Genomic DNA, 16,505 nt, shown 5'->3' with positions numbered 1-16,505 from the left:
AGTTCATTGTCTTATGTTTCATTCATAGCCTATACGACAACTCGGGTAGGTTAGAGGTGAAACCATATGATCTTCCGACAAACTCATCATCTTAGGCCGTGATTAGATTGTCGTTTTCCAACCAAAACCGCTTGTAAAACTGACGCTTGTAAATAAAAGCAGATGGTCTCAGGCGAAGCGCTTGGTTGGTCGATTTTGACCAGTAAAATATACACTGGTCTCTCAAATTACACGCATAACCCGCGTGTTTTACTTACAGACCTCGGGCCCTCGGTTTCATTATGCCTGTATTTTACGCGTTGTTTCTGATGACGAGTAAATTACACTTGTATCTTAATACAGGTGTGAAATAAACCAGAGCTCCCAAGCATGGCCTTACCTTTTCATGCCAGTCTCTCGAAGGTGCTCATAGGTGTTCGATGATCCTGGCTTCCTGAATGAGCAGCGGACGCTGTATCAGACCATCTGTAGTGCCCGCGAAGCCCTCTCCGTCGTCCTTTGAGTTGTTGCGCTCGCCGTGGCACCGAGCATTGTCAGCATGGTCAATGAACATGAGGATTCAGGAGATGACTTTATTTTGACTGGATGACAGTAGGGACCCACTAGGGCCATAGCCGTACGTACGCAAGTGCCTCTATATTTTTTTATTCCTCCTGGTTTCCTGACATCACGGTCCCACACCATTGTCAACCTATGTAGTCAATAAAGGAGAGAATTGCACAAGGAACGTCCGACAGCTGGGACCAAGCTGCTCGAGTAGTATTTGTGTTTTTGAGGTCTAAGCACTGCAGAGTTTTTCTTGAGCGACGTTTTCGTTGTTGTTCAGAGGAGAGCAGGGTATTAACTGGGCGGGTTGTGGCCCGTCTAGCCCAGGCCAGATATCTAGCCCAGATATTAATTTTTTTCAAGCTGAAAATGGCTAGCCCAACTATACTTTTTTTAGGAATCCCAGGAAAGGTCAACTTGTTATTCTCCGCCCCGCTGGGCAGCAAATCTTTCATAGGAGGGATGCATTAGGCTTAACATGAAAATGGCCTTTAATAAATATGTAATGGGATGTAATTATAAAAACTGGACAGTAACTATAAAAAATGCACCAAACACGTAATTTGTTTATAAAATATTATTTTTGGAATTTGAAAATTTTAATTTCTTTAATTGTTGCGCGCGCAATGTTTCGCTGGATTTTTACGTAATCCAAATTTATATTGAAATTGTATTTAATCTGACTAGAAATTTCGGGATAAAAATATTTTGTATCCCATCAAAATGTGGGATTTTTTTAATTCTGTTTTGAATGGTTGGTTGAAATTATTAATCGTTGTCCTTACTAGAAAATGGGTTGTACTTTTAAGAAACTATAAATGGGTTGTAGTAAATTCCATTAGAATTGAAAAATGGGTTGTACATTCTTACAAATCGCAAATGGGATATAAGTTCTCTGCCACACACTTGTGGGCCTACTAAGTTGACGCGTCCCCTAGAAAAAGTAAGTTGGCGCGTATGCAAGGCTTTGTCAACTTATAGTCAACACACGGTTCTAGCAGCAGTGGCCATTGGATGTCCATCCAATGGATGTCGTGCTTCTTCTTTAGTCTCGGATATTCTAGCTTCAGCCGCCCAAAAAATTTTCTCCCCCTGACATCTGGGGCACACCGTTTTGGAGGCTGACCTATGGGCCTACTAAGTTGACGCGTACCAAGGGCTTTGTCAACTTAGTCATTATAAACGATTCTAGCTGATTGTACGATGTCCATCCAACGGCCGCCGTGCTTCTTCCACCTCTAGTCTTCTTGCTCCAGCCGCCCAAAGCAGCACCGGTCATGTCGCCTGCTCCTGCCTCCTGTGGCCGGTTGTGCTGCCGCAGAGGCCTCACCGCCCCCTACTACTCCCACCGCTGGCCAGTCCATCCCTCTAGTCACCCACACCCCATGTTATTCTACGGCGACCACAGCCTTACACCGCAGCCGAACCAGTGAACCCTTGTACTCCTCTTTGTGTGGGCATCCATGAAGGAAATATGCCCTAGAGGCAATATCAAAGTTATTATTTATTTCCTTATTTAATGATAAATGTTTATTATTCATGCTTGAATTGTATAAACAGGAAACATACTACATGTGTGAATACATAGACAAACAGAGTGTCGCTAGTATGCCTCTACTTGACTAGCTCATTGATCAAAGATGGTTATGTTTCCTAGCCATAGACAAAGAGTTGTCATTTGATTAACGGGATCACATCATTAGGAGAATGTTGTGATTGACTTGACCCATTCCGTTAGCTTAGCACTTGATCGTTTAGTTTGTTGCTATTGCTTTCTTCATGACTTATACATGTTCCTATGACTATGAGATTATGTAACTCTCGTTTACCGGAGGAACACTTTGTGTGCTACCAAACGTAACAACATAACTGGGTGATTATAAAGGTGCTCTACAGGTGTCTCCGAAGGTACTTGTTGGGTTGGCGTATTTCGAGATTAGGATTTGTCACTCCGATTGTCGGAGAGGTATCTCTGGGCCCACTCGGTAATGCACATCACTTAAGCCTTGAAAGCATTGCAACTACTGAGTTAGATGCAGATGATGTATTACGGAATGAGTAAAGAGACTTGCCGGTAACGAGTTTAAACTAGGTATTGAGATACCGATGATCGAATCTCGGGCAAGTAACATACCAATGACAAAGGGAACAACGTATGTTGTTATGCGGTCTGACCGATAAAGATCTTCGTAGAATATGTGGGAGCCAATATGAGCATCCAAGTTCCGCTATTTGTTATTGACCAGAGACGTGTCTCGGTCCGCACGCTTAAAGTTTCGATGACAGTTATATTATGAGTTTATGAGTTTTGATGTACCGAAGGTTGTTCGGAGTCCCGGGTGTGATCACGGACATGACGAGGAGTCTCAAAATGGTCGAGACATGAAGATTGATATATTGGAAGCCTATATTTGGATATCAGAAATGTTCCGGGTGAAATCGGGATTTTACCGGAGTACCGGGGGGTTACCGGAACCCCCCAGGGGATTAATGGGCCATAGTGGGCCTTGGTGGAGAAGAGGAGAGGCGGCCAAGGCAGGGCCGCTCGCCCCTCCCCCCTAGTCCGAATAGGACAAGGAGAAGGGGGCGGCGCCCCCCTATCCTTCCTCTCTTCCCTCTCTTTCCCCCTTCTACTAATCCAACAAGGAAAGGGAGGGAGTCCTGCTTCCGGTGGGAGTAGGACTCCTCCTGGCGCGCCTCCTCCCTGGCCGGCCACCTCTCCCTCCCTTGCTCCTTTATATACGGGGGCAGGGGGCACCACATAGACACAACAATTGATTTGATCTTTTAGCCGTGTGTGGTGCCCCCCTCCACCATAGTCCACCTCGATAATACTGTAGCGGTGCTTAGGCGAAGCCCTGCGTCGGTAGAACATCATCATCGTCACCACGCCGTCGTGCTGATGGAACTCTCCCTAAACACTCGGCTGGATCGGAGTTTGATGGATGTCATCGGGTTGAACATGTGCTGAACACGGAGGTGCCGTGCGTTCGGTACTTGATCGGTCGGATCGTGAAGACGTACGACTACATCAACCGCGTTCTGCCAACGCTTCCGCTTTCGGTCTACGAGGGTATGTGCACAACACTCTCCCCTCTCGTTGCTATGCATCACCATGATCTTGCGTGTGCATAGGAATTTTTTTGAAATTACTACGTTGCCCAACAGTGGCATCCGAGCCTGGTTTTATGCATAGATGTTATATGCACGAGTAGAACACAAGTGAGTTGTGGGCGATACAAGTCATACTGCTTACCAGCATGTCATACTTTGGTTCGGCGGTATTGTTGGATGAAGCGGCCTGGACCGACATTACGCATACGCTTACGCGAGACTGGTTCTACCGACGTGCTTTGCACACTGGTGGCTGGCGGGTGTCAGTTTCTCCAACTTTAGTTGAACCGAGTGTGGCTACGCCCGGTCCTTGAGAAGGTCAAAACAACACTAACTTGACGAACTATCGTTGTGGTTTTGATGTGTAGGTAAGAACGGTTCTTGCTCAGCCCATAGCAGCCACGTAAAATTTGCAACAACAAAGTAGAGGACGTCTAACTTGTTTTTGCAGGGCATGATGTGATGTGATATGGTCAAGACGTGATGAGATATAAGTTGTTGTATGAGATGATCATGTTTTGTTGAAGTTATCGGCAATTGGCACAAGCCTTATGGTTGTCTCTTTATTGCATAAGATGCAAGTGCCAAATAATTGCTTTACTTTATTGCTATGCGATAGTAATAGTTGCAAGAGCAATAGTTGGCGAGATGACCATGTGACGACACATTGATATAGATCAAGATGATGGAGATCATGGTGTCATGCTGGTGACGATGGAGATCATGACGATGCTTTGGAGATAGAGATCAAAGGCACAAGATGATGATGGCCATATCATGTCACATATTTTGATTGCATGTGATGTTTACCTTTTATACATCTTACTTTGCTTAGTTATGATGGTACCATTATAAGATGATCTCTCACAAAATTTCAAGATAGAAGTGTTCTCCCTGAGTATGCACCATTGCCAATGTTCGTCGTGCCCAGACACCATGTGATGATCGGGTGTGATAAGCTCTACGTCCATCTACAACGGGTGCAAGCCAGTTTTGCACACGCAGAAATACTCGGGGTTAAACTTGACGAGCCTAGCATATGCAGATATGGCCTCGGAACACTGGAGACCGAAAGGTCGAGCGTGAATCATATAGTAGATATGATCAACATAATGATGTTCACCATTGAAAACTACTCCATTTCACGTGATGATCGGTTATGGTTTATTTGATATGGATCACGTGATCACTTAGATGATTAGAGCGATGTCTAAGTGGGAGTTCTTAAGTAATATGATTAATTGAACTTTAATTTATCATAAACTTAGTCCACTACAACAAACACCCCCATATAACAACGGAATCTACCAATGATACTAACCCAAGTCTTGTTTGATTCAACCCCCACGTCCTAGATTAGCGCTAACCTCCCTATTCCTAATCCAAAGGGGAAATGGTAACCACTCGGTACACACCCCTACACCCCTCTGTTGTTAAAAGAAAAAACTTTTTCCTATCCCATCTCTCCATCCCACGATTCCTCTCTGACCCGAGATCCATGGCCATGATGCTGCCGCCATGACCTCTAGTTCGGCCTAGCTCCGGCGCTCTTCTGCGTTGTTGCTCACCGGCCCCAGCTCCCCATGAGTGTTATCCTCAGATCCTCCATCACCGCGAGGTCCTCCGGGCCCCTACACGTGCCCCTACAGCAACCCGCCACCACGGGTCACCGGCACGGCTCCTGCTCCTCCGGTTTTTCGGCCAACTAACCCCGGCGTCTCTACACGAGCGGCTGCCGCCACTGGCTCAACGGTGCTGCTCTGCCTCGGCTACCTCGACTCCCACGGCAATGGTTCAGTGAGACACTCCTCCCCTCTGCTCTTATCCTCTCTTGTCCTGTGTGGCATACCTAGGTTTGTCGTCTGGCGTCATAGATTACGGCTGGATATAGCAAGAACCACGACCGCTCCTCCTAGGGAGGTTGCCATGGTCGCCTATGGCCTACCCCACCGCTCACCTGGATTTATCTCCCTCAAGAACGTGGTTTTCCCATTATCCCCCATAATCCATTCCCCCCTAATTTAACAACATGGTGGCTTCTATAACTCCATTGGCATTTGGTGCCTAGCTTCTCTAAATTTCCACTTGTGCCATGGATGGACCAATTAGAGCGAGATTGGAACACATCTCTGTACCCTTCCACTTAAATTGGTCAATGAATATATTGGTACTAATGTATTTAAGTTATGGCTAGTGATCCTCTTTTACGTTGGAGGAAACCCGATCCTCTAATTTTGCTATACATGTTTTTGCTGGTGATCCTCTGCTTTAGTTGTGCAGACCATAATAATTGTGTGATGCACCTATACTATCTGTATGTATTTCTCTACATGGCTCTCATACTCTAGAGTGCCACATTAAACTGCAGAAAAATAATAATTTTACCTTGGATGACTATTCACCAGTCTTGTTTTGATATCAATGCCTGCATCTTTCATGGCTTATGTGGAGAGAATCTAGTTTTTGGTTCAAACAGAGGTGATTGCGCATTATTTATTCACTCTTAGAAAAGCTTCCGATTTCATGGAGAAATCAATATTACAAGTGCATAACCTCTCCTTATTCAGTAATATTAAGCATGAGTAATACATAACAACACTACAAAGGTATATGAATCATAGTTGAGACATCTCACACTTGCCAGCATGCGAAGGTATGTAGGTAAAAATTTGATTCATCCGAACTATTTTCTTTAGCTTCAGATACTTTTCAATACTTTAATGTTTGTATTTATTGGCATGCTATGATGAATTGCAATCATTTTTGGACCAGAAGGATGCATCACAACAAAAATGCTTCGTAGGATGCCACACTGCATCTTTTATTCTCACTAGCATGTGAATTTTAAGTTGTTGCTTAGTGAACTATGGTCTTGCAGGTTTCCTATAGTATTAGAGATACAAAGCTACCTGAATTTCATGAGTGTTGGGAAGATAAACGGCTAGCAATGATGGGAGCACCTCAATGACATCACGTAGGTGTGGTGTTCATCAATCCCTTGTTTCTTTGTGTGTGTGTGCGCGCGCGCATCGTGTGTACATGAATTCATCTTTATATGCCATGTTGATTGCTCATTTAGATTCAGGATGCAGGCGGACGCTTCCGTGGCAGTTCCCCAACGTCCGCTACCAAAATAGCAGGATTAGCATTATACACATGTTTTCATTTCCAGCTACGCCCGGTGGGCACATGTCGGTAGTCCGCATCTCAGTTTATCTACTTTTGAGTTTTGTCTAGTGCTAAGTACAGTACGCCAGTTTGAAACTTACTGCTATACAGTATACACATTCAGATGTCATTATCCACATTCAGATTTCTAGTTTGTAATCATACACACTTGTGTAGACAATTAGCTAGCTCATTCGGACATACAAGCTCATGCAGACACATTCAAAATATGTAGACATTCAGACCAAAGTGATATATCATCTTCATATTCTGAAACCTAAGTCATAATTTCTTTGTACAGAATAATAGCTTGTAGTAAATAAATGCAGTAGATGTTTCATTTTCTTGTTTTCAGGTACAAAACAGACACAGGTTCAGAGTTCTAACATTTTCTTACAACATGCTCGTCAAGAACTTGTTTATTATTCAAAGTAGTATACTTTAACTGTTTGTATTTTCTTCATTGCTAGGAGAAGATGAAGAGTATGCACTTTATTATGGCGACAACTGGCAGGAACTATCTTCGGGATATGGAGTTACGGATGCCAAGAGATACCGATCAGTTTGGTTCGAGTCAATGAAGATTGAACATGTCAGTCTAGATGCTCATGCAACGAAGCTTTGATCTGTTTTATGTACCAAGCACATGTTCTCGTTAAGCACATGTGTACAAGCTGAAGATCAGCAATGCCATTCTGATGTGCAATACATGGAACAAAGCATATCTATATACAGTATCATGTATTCCTTGGATGGTGCTCTTTGTAAAGCAACAATATTGATTAAATATATGAGATCTTTTTTACTATATTGCATCTCCTGTACACTACCTACATTGGCCTCATAACATATGTAGCAACTACTCCCTCCGTTCCATAATATACAAACGTTTTTTAGACTAATGTTCGTATATTATGGGACGGAGGGAGTACTTCAAAAGCTGCAAATTTGTTTCTCCATTCCAAAATCCATTTGTGCGGGGTCACCACCAACGCATATGAAGTGTTGTTGGGATTTAGCTTATACGTTGCTATCTTACAACGCTTATACACATCAGTTACCAACACATGTATATGTGTTGTTGTAGACCCTTGCAACGCCACCAACGACAATGGATACAAATCCGTTGGTGTAGACCTCAGCAACGCTTATGTGGACATTTGGCAACACATTGATGCATTGCTATAAGGTGGTTCCTGTTGTAGTGGTCCTGATAGTATTTGCATATCTATGTTGTAGATCAATAGCTCACGTTATTGCTTCCCTATGTTTTATATGTGTTCCTAGAGAAAACTCAGTTGAAAGATAATAGTAGCAATGATGCGGACTGGGTCCGTGATCTGAGGTTTATCCTCATTGCTGCACAGAAGAATTATGTCCTTGATGCACCGCTAGGTGACTGACCTATTGCAAGAGCAGATGCAGATGTTATGAACGTTTGGCTAGCCCAATATGATGACTACTTGATAGTTTAGTGCACCATGCTTAACAGCTTAGAATCGGGATTTCAAAGACGTTTTAAACGTCATGGACCATATGAGATGTTCCAGGAGTTGAAGTTAATATTTCAAGCAAATACCCAAGTTGAGAGATATGAAGTCTCCAACAAGTTCTATAGCTAAAAGATGGAGGAGAATAGCTCAAGCAGTGAGCATGTGCTCAGATTGTCTGGGTACTACAATCGCTTGAATCAAGGGGGAGTTAATCTTCCAGATAAAATAGTGATTGACAGAATTCTCTAGTCACCATCACCAAGTTAGTAGAACTTCGTGATGAACTATAGTATGCAAGGGATGATGTAAATGATTCCCGAGCTTTTCATGATGATGAAATCGATGAAGGTAGAAATGGACGGCCCAAATAATGTCATGCTGCTTATGTACGAGAGAAACGCACATCGCTCGGCCCCCGACCACCCACCGTAACCGGGAACTCCCCGATATTTTCCTCTCCCTCGCTTCCACCATTTTTCCGTCATGAACGACCCAAATAATGTCATGCTGCTTCATCTCCGGCCCGCCCAGGACGAAAATCCCATTTTCTGTCATGATTTTTTGTCATAGAAGTAGGAGCCCACTGAGGGAGTCCTGGACTAAGGGGTCCTCGGGCGTCCGGCCTGTTAGCCATGGGCCAGACTGATGGGTTGTGAAGATACAAAGACCGAAGACTGCACCCATGTCCGGATGGGACTCTCCTTGGCGTGGAAGGCAAGCTTGACGAACGGATATGTAGATTCCTTTCTTTGTAACCGACCTTGTGTAACCCTAGATCCTCCCGGTGTCTATATAAACCAGAGGACTTAGTCCGGATAGGGGAGACTCATTATCATAGCCATACAAGCTAGACCTCTAGGGTTTTAGCCATTATGATCTCGAGGTAGATCAACTCTTGTAATACTCATATTCATTAATATCAATCAAGCAGGACGTAGGGTATTACCTCCATAGAGAGGGCCCGAACCTTGGTAAACACCATGTCCCTTGTCTCCTGATACCATCAACCTTAGACGCACAGTTCGGGACCCCCTACCCGAGATCCGCCAGTTTTGACACCGACATTGGTGCTTTCATTGAGAGTTCCTCTATGCTGTCGCTAAGAGGTTTGATGGCCCCTTCAATCATCAAAAGTGACGCTGTCCAAGGAGAAAGTTTCCTCCCCGGACAGATCTTTGTGTTCGGCGGCTTCGCACTGTGGGCCAACTGGTTTAGCCATCTGGAGCAGATCGAAAGCTACAACCCTGGACATCAGGTCAGATTTGGGAGCTTGAACTACATTGCGAACATCTGTGGAGACTTGATCTCCGTCGGATTTGAGACCGCGGTTGCCGCTCCCGGTCACCCCGATGATCATGACCTAAATCTGTGATCAGACCGCATCTAGGAGATCGCTCCTATAACCGCTCTGGCCTTAGAGCCGGAACAGACTGCGCCATCCAAGGACGGGAGGATCAACCCCACCACGGAGGCCACAGATCCCACGACGTTGGAGCCGCACATAGACTTAACCTCTCACGACGTCTTTGTCACCGGAACTCCGGACTCGTCTCCGAACATAAGTTTCGAACCACGTGAGCCCGCGGATGCCGAACTTGATCGTTTATCGATCTTCAAGTTCAGCGCCGCAGACATCTTCCAGCACTCGCCTTTGGGCGATGTGCTAAACTCGTTAAAGAATCTTTCCTTGGCAGAGGACTCACAGCCAAATTATATCTGGTTCGAACTAGGGGCTGGCTGTGGAGAATTTTTCTTCCCACCCGCCACCCACTTCATCGCCATGGTCGAAGATTTGACCGACACACTTTATTACGACTCTGAAGACATCGACAATATGGACGACGATGCTGGAGAAGAAGAGGCCCAGAACCCGCCGTTCACCAGACGCTGGACGGCCACTTCCTCATATGATGTATACATGGTGGATGCACCAAAGGAGAACAGCAGCAATGACAAGGAAGATCCAGCCGAGGATAAACCTTCCGAAATACAATCCAAGCGTCGGTGTCAGGGGCGCCGCTCTAAGTCATGCCGCAGTAAAGACAGCAACACCGGCACAGGAGAAGATAATACTCCAGAAGGTGTCGAAGACAACGAAGACCCCGTTGAAACAGCTAATGAACAAGATGAACGGGAAGATGGGCAGGCTAGCCCTGGCAAGCAGGCCACGCACAAAGACTCAGAGGACGGAAGTTATCTTCCGCTCTCTGAGGATGAGGTGAGCCTTGGCACCGACGATTTCATCATGCCTGAGGAACCTCTAGAGCAGGAGCGCTTCAAGCGCCAGCTAATCGCCACGGCAAGGAGGCTGAAAAAGAAGCATCAGCAGCTTCAAGCTGACCAAGATCTGCTCAATGATAAATGGACGGATGTCCTAGCAGCCGAAGAGTACGGCCTCAAGCGCCCAACCAAAAGCTACCCAAAGCGCAAATTGCTACCTCAGTTTGACGAGGAGGTGCCGAACTACATACCTCCATCGTAAAATGTGGCTGACCGACCACCACGTGGTTGAGACAAAACGACAACTCACACCGAACACCAGCCAGCCCCGCCTCAGCGCACAGGCAGAGGTAAATTACCCCATGGTCATACATATGACCTCTGGCAAAACCTAAACAATAAAGCGGGACATACTAGATCAATCCACGGATCGTGAGGGCATACCTCGATCCGCGATGATGGCCACCTATTCGGACGTGACAAACTTAGTCATGCGCAGGCTGAAAACCGCAGACGGACTCCATCAGAGCTACATCGCGATACGGCCCGATATAGAGGCCCCGCACACCCTCATTGCTTCACGGATGATGTCCTGGATAATGAATTCCCAGAAGGGTTCAAACCCATGAATATAGAATCATATGATGGAACCACGGACCCCACGGTGTGGACCGAAGACTTCATTCTCCACATTCATATGGCCCGCGGCGATGACCTCCATGCCATCAAATACCTCCCTTTAAAACTCATGGGGCCAGCTTGGCACTGGCTCAACAGTCTTCTTGCAAATTCTATTGGCAGCTGGGAGGACTTGGAAGAGGCCTTCCTCGATAACTTCCAAGGTACATATGCTCGACCTACGGATGCTGATGACTTAAGGCATATAGTTCAACAGTCCGGAGAGTCCGCCAGGAAATTCTGGACTAGGTTGTTAACTAAAAAGAATCAAATTATCGATTGTCCGGATAACGAAGCCCTAGCAGCCTTCAAACACAGCATCCGCGACGAATGGCTCGCTCGCCACCTCAGCCAACAAAAGCCAAAATCCATGGCAGCCCTCACGGCACTCATGAACCGCTTTTGTGCGGGCGAGGACAGTTTGTTGGCCTGTAGCAAAAACAATGCAAGCGACGCCGGCACCCATCTTTACCTACTAATAAACCAGCGATATCGTACGTCATTGGAAATTTTGCAGAAAAGTCCCTCTTTTTCTTCAAATTCAACCCGCAATCCTTTTTTGAGTGACTCCCTCAGATAACGTTTTGTTTTTGCAGAAACGACCATGTAGTTTAGTATATTCAAGCCGCAGTCCCCACGATCCCCTTCCTGTTCCCCACGCACGAGCGCGCGTCACCGCCACCGCCGGTCGCCCCGTCCTCGACTGGATCTGGACCCTCCCTGCCGGGATCCACGTGCCCAGCCACCTGCGCCGTCCCATGCGCCATCGCACGCCGGAGGACCTGCGCCTTGCCTTCCTCGCCATCGAGCACAAAGGCGCTCGATCCAGACGACGCCACCGTTGACCGCTCCTCTGCCTCGCCGCCTCCGCCGTCCCCATGTGTCTCCTGGACATGGAGAGAGAGCACGGGAGGGAAGGAGGAAGGAAGAGGGAGGCGTGGCCGTGGTTGGTTCTCCGGCGGCGCTGGATCGGTGCATGGGCGCAGAGCTCCTGCTCGGGGCGCGAAGATCTAGGGAGGGACTCGGGTGCGAGGCTGCGGGTCTATGCAGAGATGGCACTGCTCCTTCAACTTTTGAAGAATGCGCTGAGACATCAGCTAGATCCGCAGGTTTTGCTCCCCAAATCCATCCCTTCTCTTCTTTGGTCGAATCTGGACTGTTAATTCCGTCAAGAGGTGTGAGTCATCGTTTTACTGGATGCTCTCTCGATCATTTCTTCATATGCATTTTGTGGGTAGCAAAATGTTCTCTCTGTATGGATTTGAAAAAGGACCAAATCTTACGAAATACTTCTTAAATAGGATGTGCGATTTTGATAGTATTTTCTATGAATTTTGGGAAAATTTATGTTATATAGCATGCTTTATTAATTCTTTTAGCTCAAGATAGCTCCCTTGGTGATTCTTTTCAATGAAGGACTTGCTCTCCAGCATGTGGTTTGGTATTTCTTGACTGCAAGTATTCAGCAGCCACAACTGAACTGAAGATCAGCAAGTATTTAAGCAACACATATGTTTGGTTTGCATGTGTTATAACCAGATCAACGAAGTTTCTGCACATCATGAGTAAGAGGTGAAGAAATCATGTTTGCAAATGGCCATCGATTAAACTGCAGTATTTTCCATGAACTGTGGTAACTCTTGCCTAGAAAAACTGCATCAGAAAAAGTCTTGCTTCAGGTGAATTTTTGCGTTATCATCTTTTGTACAGGTTGAAACTATCAAGTGTTAACTTTTGTGGTTTGTTAACAAGATTGTTCATCATATCCACTTGTGCAGGTACCATAGCCAGAGTCACTTATTCGGCATGGTTTTATACTGGAATTAACCACATAACTAATTTTGTTTTACCACCTTGACGCCTTCAGTTACATAGAACTTCTGTCAATGCCCAACCGATAATGAACAAGTACAATTTTATAGATGATTCAAGTGAAGTTGTGCAAAGTGAATCAATTCTGCAAGATATCATGCCATACATTTTTCCTTGGTAGCATTAACATGTATAGATCATTTTATTGTGTACAACAAAGTCAACAATACATGTTTGTATAACCATGGCTTTGGTCAATTTCTGGCATCGAGCTTCTGCGAAAATGTGACCAGGAACTAATTATGTCGTAATTCAGTATAGAACCTGACACTAAATAATACTCCCTTCGTTCACTAATGTAAGACCTTTTAGCTTTTTCTTGATCGGTTTCTCTTCTTCAGTTGTTGGCTGCCCGTGCAACAATTTTTCTTGAACCAAGTACTTTGCACTATATTTTGAACTTTCTAATTTTGTTCCGTGACATGTTTTTGCAGCCTTCCATTCAAAATTAGATCTGGAGGCCTTCGGATAGCAATAAATTTTACCTTTGTTTGTTCATGCTTCATGAATTTGTTTTCCAACTGATTATTTGTTGTTGCAAATTTCAGATTTTGACAGGTTTGGGTCCATCTATAACATGCTTGACCGGGCGATCACGTGGCTATCGAGCACTCTTATTTTCTGGTCATAAGCTCTTACTAAGGTCTGGTCTCCCACAGCTCCCCTGCACAAAAACATTTAACCAATTTTTTTGTGTGTGCAATCGTTTGAGTTTTTTTTCTTTAGTGGTAAAAAAGAAGTGCAAGTGTTAGGTCAACATAGTATAGAAGGGAAAGTGTCCGCTCGCTCCCTACGGTTCCAAGCACAATACCAGATTGTTGGCAAAAAAGTAGAGTTCCAGTTGCATGCTCAAGTGTGTGATTGTTGTTATTCATGTAGACAAAGGAACTGATAGTGAAGATTCAATTGCTCGGAGAGCAAATCATGAACCGCGTGCAGAATATTCTCTAACTGAAATATATTTTGTGGTTTGTGTGTGTATCCTGGCCACTTGATTATTGAGTAATGCCGTTTGTCTTCCCATTTGATTTCTCATATTAAGCTACTAATTAATTTTGATAATTCCTTTTATTTTACAATGCTATTGCATATGTTTTCCTATGGAAAATAAACTAGAGTGAATTAACGATTTGTGTTTATTTAGATGTTGTCGGTCGGGTGTCCTCTACTACTGAAGTTTTACCATGATCTGGTGGTGCTTGAGAGCAGAGACGACATACTTTCATCATCAGTGGCCAAACCCCCACCGCCGCCGGTGCTGTACAGCCCTGTACCCCTTGACATCCAGTGCCTCGCGTCTGCCCAACATGAAAACCTCCTCAATAGGTACATCTCTGAATTTTGCCCTTGCTAGAGAAAGTCGAGCATTGTTTTGCCGTAGCTATAATTTGAGTTTAGAAAGTATACTACTCTCTTTTTGACGTCAATTTTTTCAATTGATTTTGCTCCAGGATAGTGCCCTTTATGTGCATGAACTAATGGGTGTGTTCACAACATAGAGCAGCTTCTCCATCCAGTCTCATGTCTTTCTCTTTAGCAGGGATCAGTGAGTACTACCGAGCAAAAAAGTCCTTCTCTTCGTCATATTTCTTCCTTTTCCTTACTACTTTTGTGGCTCCAAATCTCATGATGGCTCTATGTCTGTTCTTTTTGTTGACATGGATTTTACCCTGAAAGTTTTTCTTCTGATCTACAATGTTCTGCCATCTAAATTTTTCTGTATATTATGAATGAGTAGACAGTGGTGCAGAAGCCGAATTGGATGAAATTACGGACTACAGAGAGGTGTAATTATTAATTAATTCATTTCTTTAAAAGATATGCAACTAGCAGAGTTTCTTACTTTTATGATTTGGATTATGACCGAATTGAAGAACTTATGTGGACAGCCCGGCAGATTTCAGTGGCAAGACTTTTGTACAATTACAGTGGCAGATTTCAGTGGCAAGACTTTTGTACAATTACAGTGGCAGATTTCAGAAATTTGTAGAGCACATGATTTACAAGAACAAGATATTCTGTCAAGGTCTGTACTTTTTATCCATTGCACTAATCTTTTGCTTTGAGCGATTGGCTAAAAAAAGTACTTCCTTTGGAATAATCTATCATGCACTCACAAGTATAATCTCTCCATTTCCTTATTTTTTGTTCTTCCATCAGTAGCTACTATTTGCCGGTGGGTAAATCACTCATGGTATTTTAATGAGGTTCATTCTAGCCGTTTGCTCACGAGAACAGAAACATTTTATCTGTTGGCTAAATGAAAGTACATTCTTTGAATTTGCCACTTTTCCTGCACTCGCAAGTATAATCTCTCCATTTCCTGGATTTTTTATTCTTCCGTCAGTAGTATTTCTTTTAGCTACTTTCTGCCATAGCATAAATTGCTCATGCTATTTTAGTAAGATTCACTCCTGCTCTATGCTCACTAGAACGGAAAAAATATATATTATCTGCTTATTTTAGCGTCGCATGTCGCTCACAGTATTCATGGTCACAGATAAAACAGTAATAAACTGCCCTTCTCTGTCAAAACTTACGGAGTACAAAGTTGTCATGTCTGATCAGCAAATGATTTGCGCTTCTTTGGCACATATATATCACGGTACAGTATATGATTTTCAAAGTTCTTAATTTTAAATTTTCCTTTTCTGGCATAGCCATGGATATCAACAATCAGTCAAGCAAAGAAATATTCATGGGAGATATACAGGGATCCACAAGAATGTGCACCGTGTAGCACTACCCTTTTGTCATTGAGCCACTATCACATTTTGGTCAGCAATCAGTTCAAGCAGTTCTCGGCGCCTTTAGTCAGAAGCTGGAATTTACAACTAAACGAACATCAAGCAACAGAAGAAAGGGTGGTCATCTCTTTTTCTTGGCACCAAGATGCCATACAAGCATTGAGACATCGGAAACACATAAGAAGTTTGTATATAAATGATTAGCCTTTTAGAAGTATATGGCGTTGCTTAAACTATGTTTCTTTTGGCAACACCATATGAAATGGAGAAAGTTTTAGGTTTAGGATAAAATTGTTCTAGATTTTGAGAAAATTGTTACAGATCCATGAGAAAAATGTCCCAACTTTAGGAAATTAACTATCCATATTTTCGGTTATTGGTTAATAAGTTGGCCACAATAGTTTTTTTATTTCTAAGCAAGCTGGTCACAATAGTTAACCCAATATATTCCTGGTCTTTATGTTTCTCAGACTACATATGCCTCACATTAATACCAGACAATAAGTACATCGTGTGTGGAGAGCACCTGCAACCGCGGCGGTGGGAATAAAATAGCAAAGCCGCAAACCAAACAATGCACATATCCAGGTTTCTTCCCTCCCTGGCGTCCCTGCGTCGCCCCCGCCTCGGGCGACTCGGGGGCCTCCAACCCTAGGCACCGCCGCCG

General features: G+C 44.2%; 1 long non-coding RNA gene across 13 annotated transcripts; it reads left to right on the top strand.

Annotated features, from left to right (window-relative positions):
* The first annotated feature begins 11,821 nt into the window (after positions 1 to 11,821).
* LOC125515161 lies at positions 11,822 to 16,222 on the top strand. 13 transcript variants are annotated; one of them, XR_007286843.1, is made up of 6 exons: positions 11,823 to 12,328; positions 12,636 to 12,791; positions 13,640 to 13,734; positions 14,236 to 14,417; positions 14,543 to 15,117; positions 15,752 to 16,222. It is a non-coding gene; the product is annotated as an uncharacterized LOC125515161 (long non-coding RNA). The 13 variants fall into 13 exon arrangements; XR_007286842.1 differs by having other exon boundaries at positions 12,599 to 12,791; XR_007286838.1 differs by having other exon boundaries at positions 11,822 to 12,328; positions 12,759 to 13,734.
* Positions 16,223 to 16,505: the final 283 nt, after the last annotated feature.

The sequence above is a fragment of the Triticum urartu genome, chromosome 6, assembly GCF_003073215.2.
Source record: "Triticum urartu cultivar G1812 chromosome 6, Tu2.1, whole genome shotgun sequence".
NCBI classification, from domain to species: domain Eukaryota; kingdom Viridiplantae; phylum Streptophyta; class Magnoliopsida; order Poales; family Poaceae; genus Triticum; species Triticum urartu.
The sequence above is the reverse complement of the archived record's forward strand: the minus strand, read 5'-3'. Positions and strand labels throughout refer to the sequence as shown.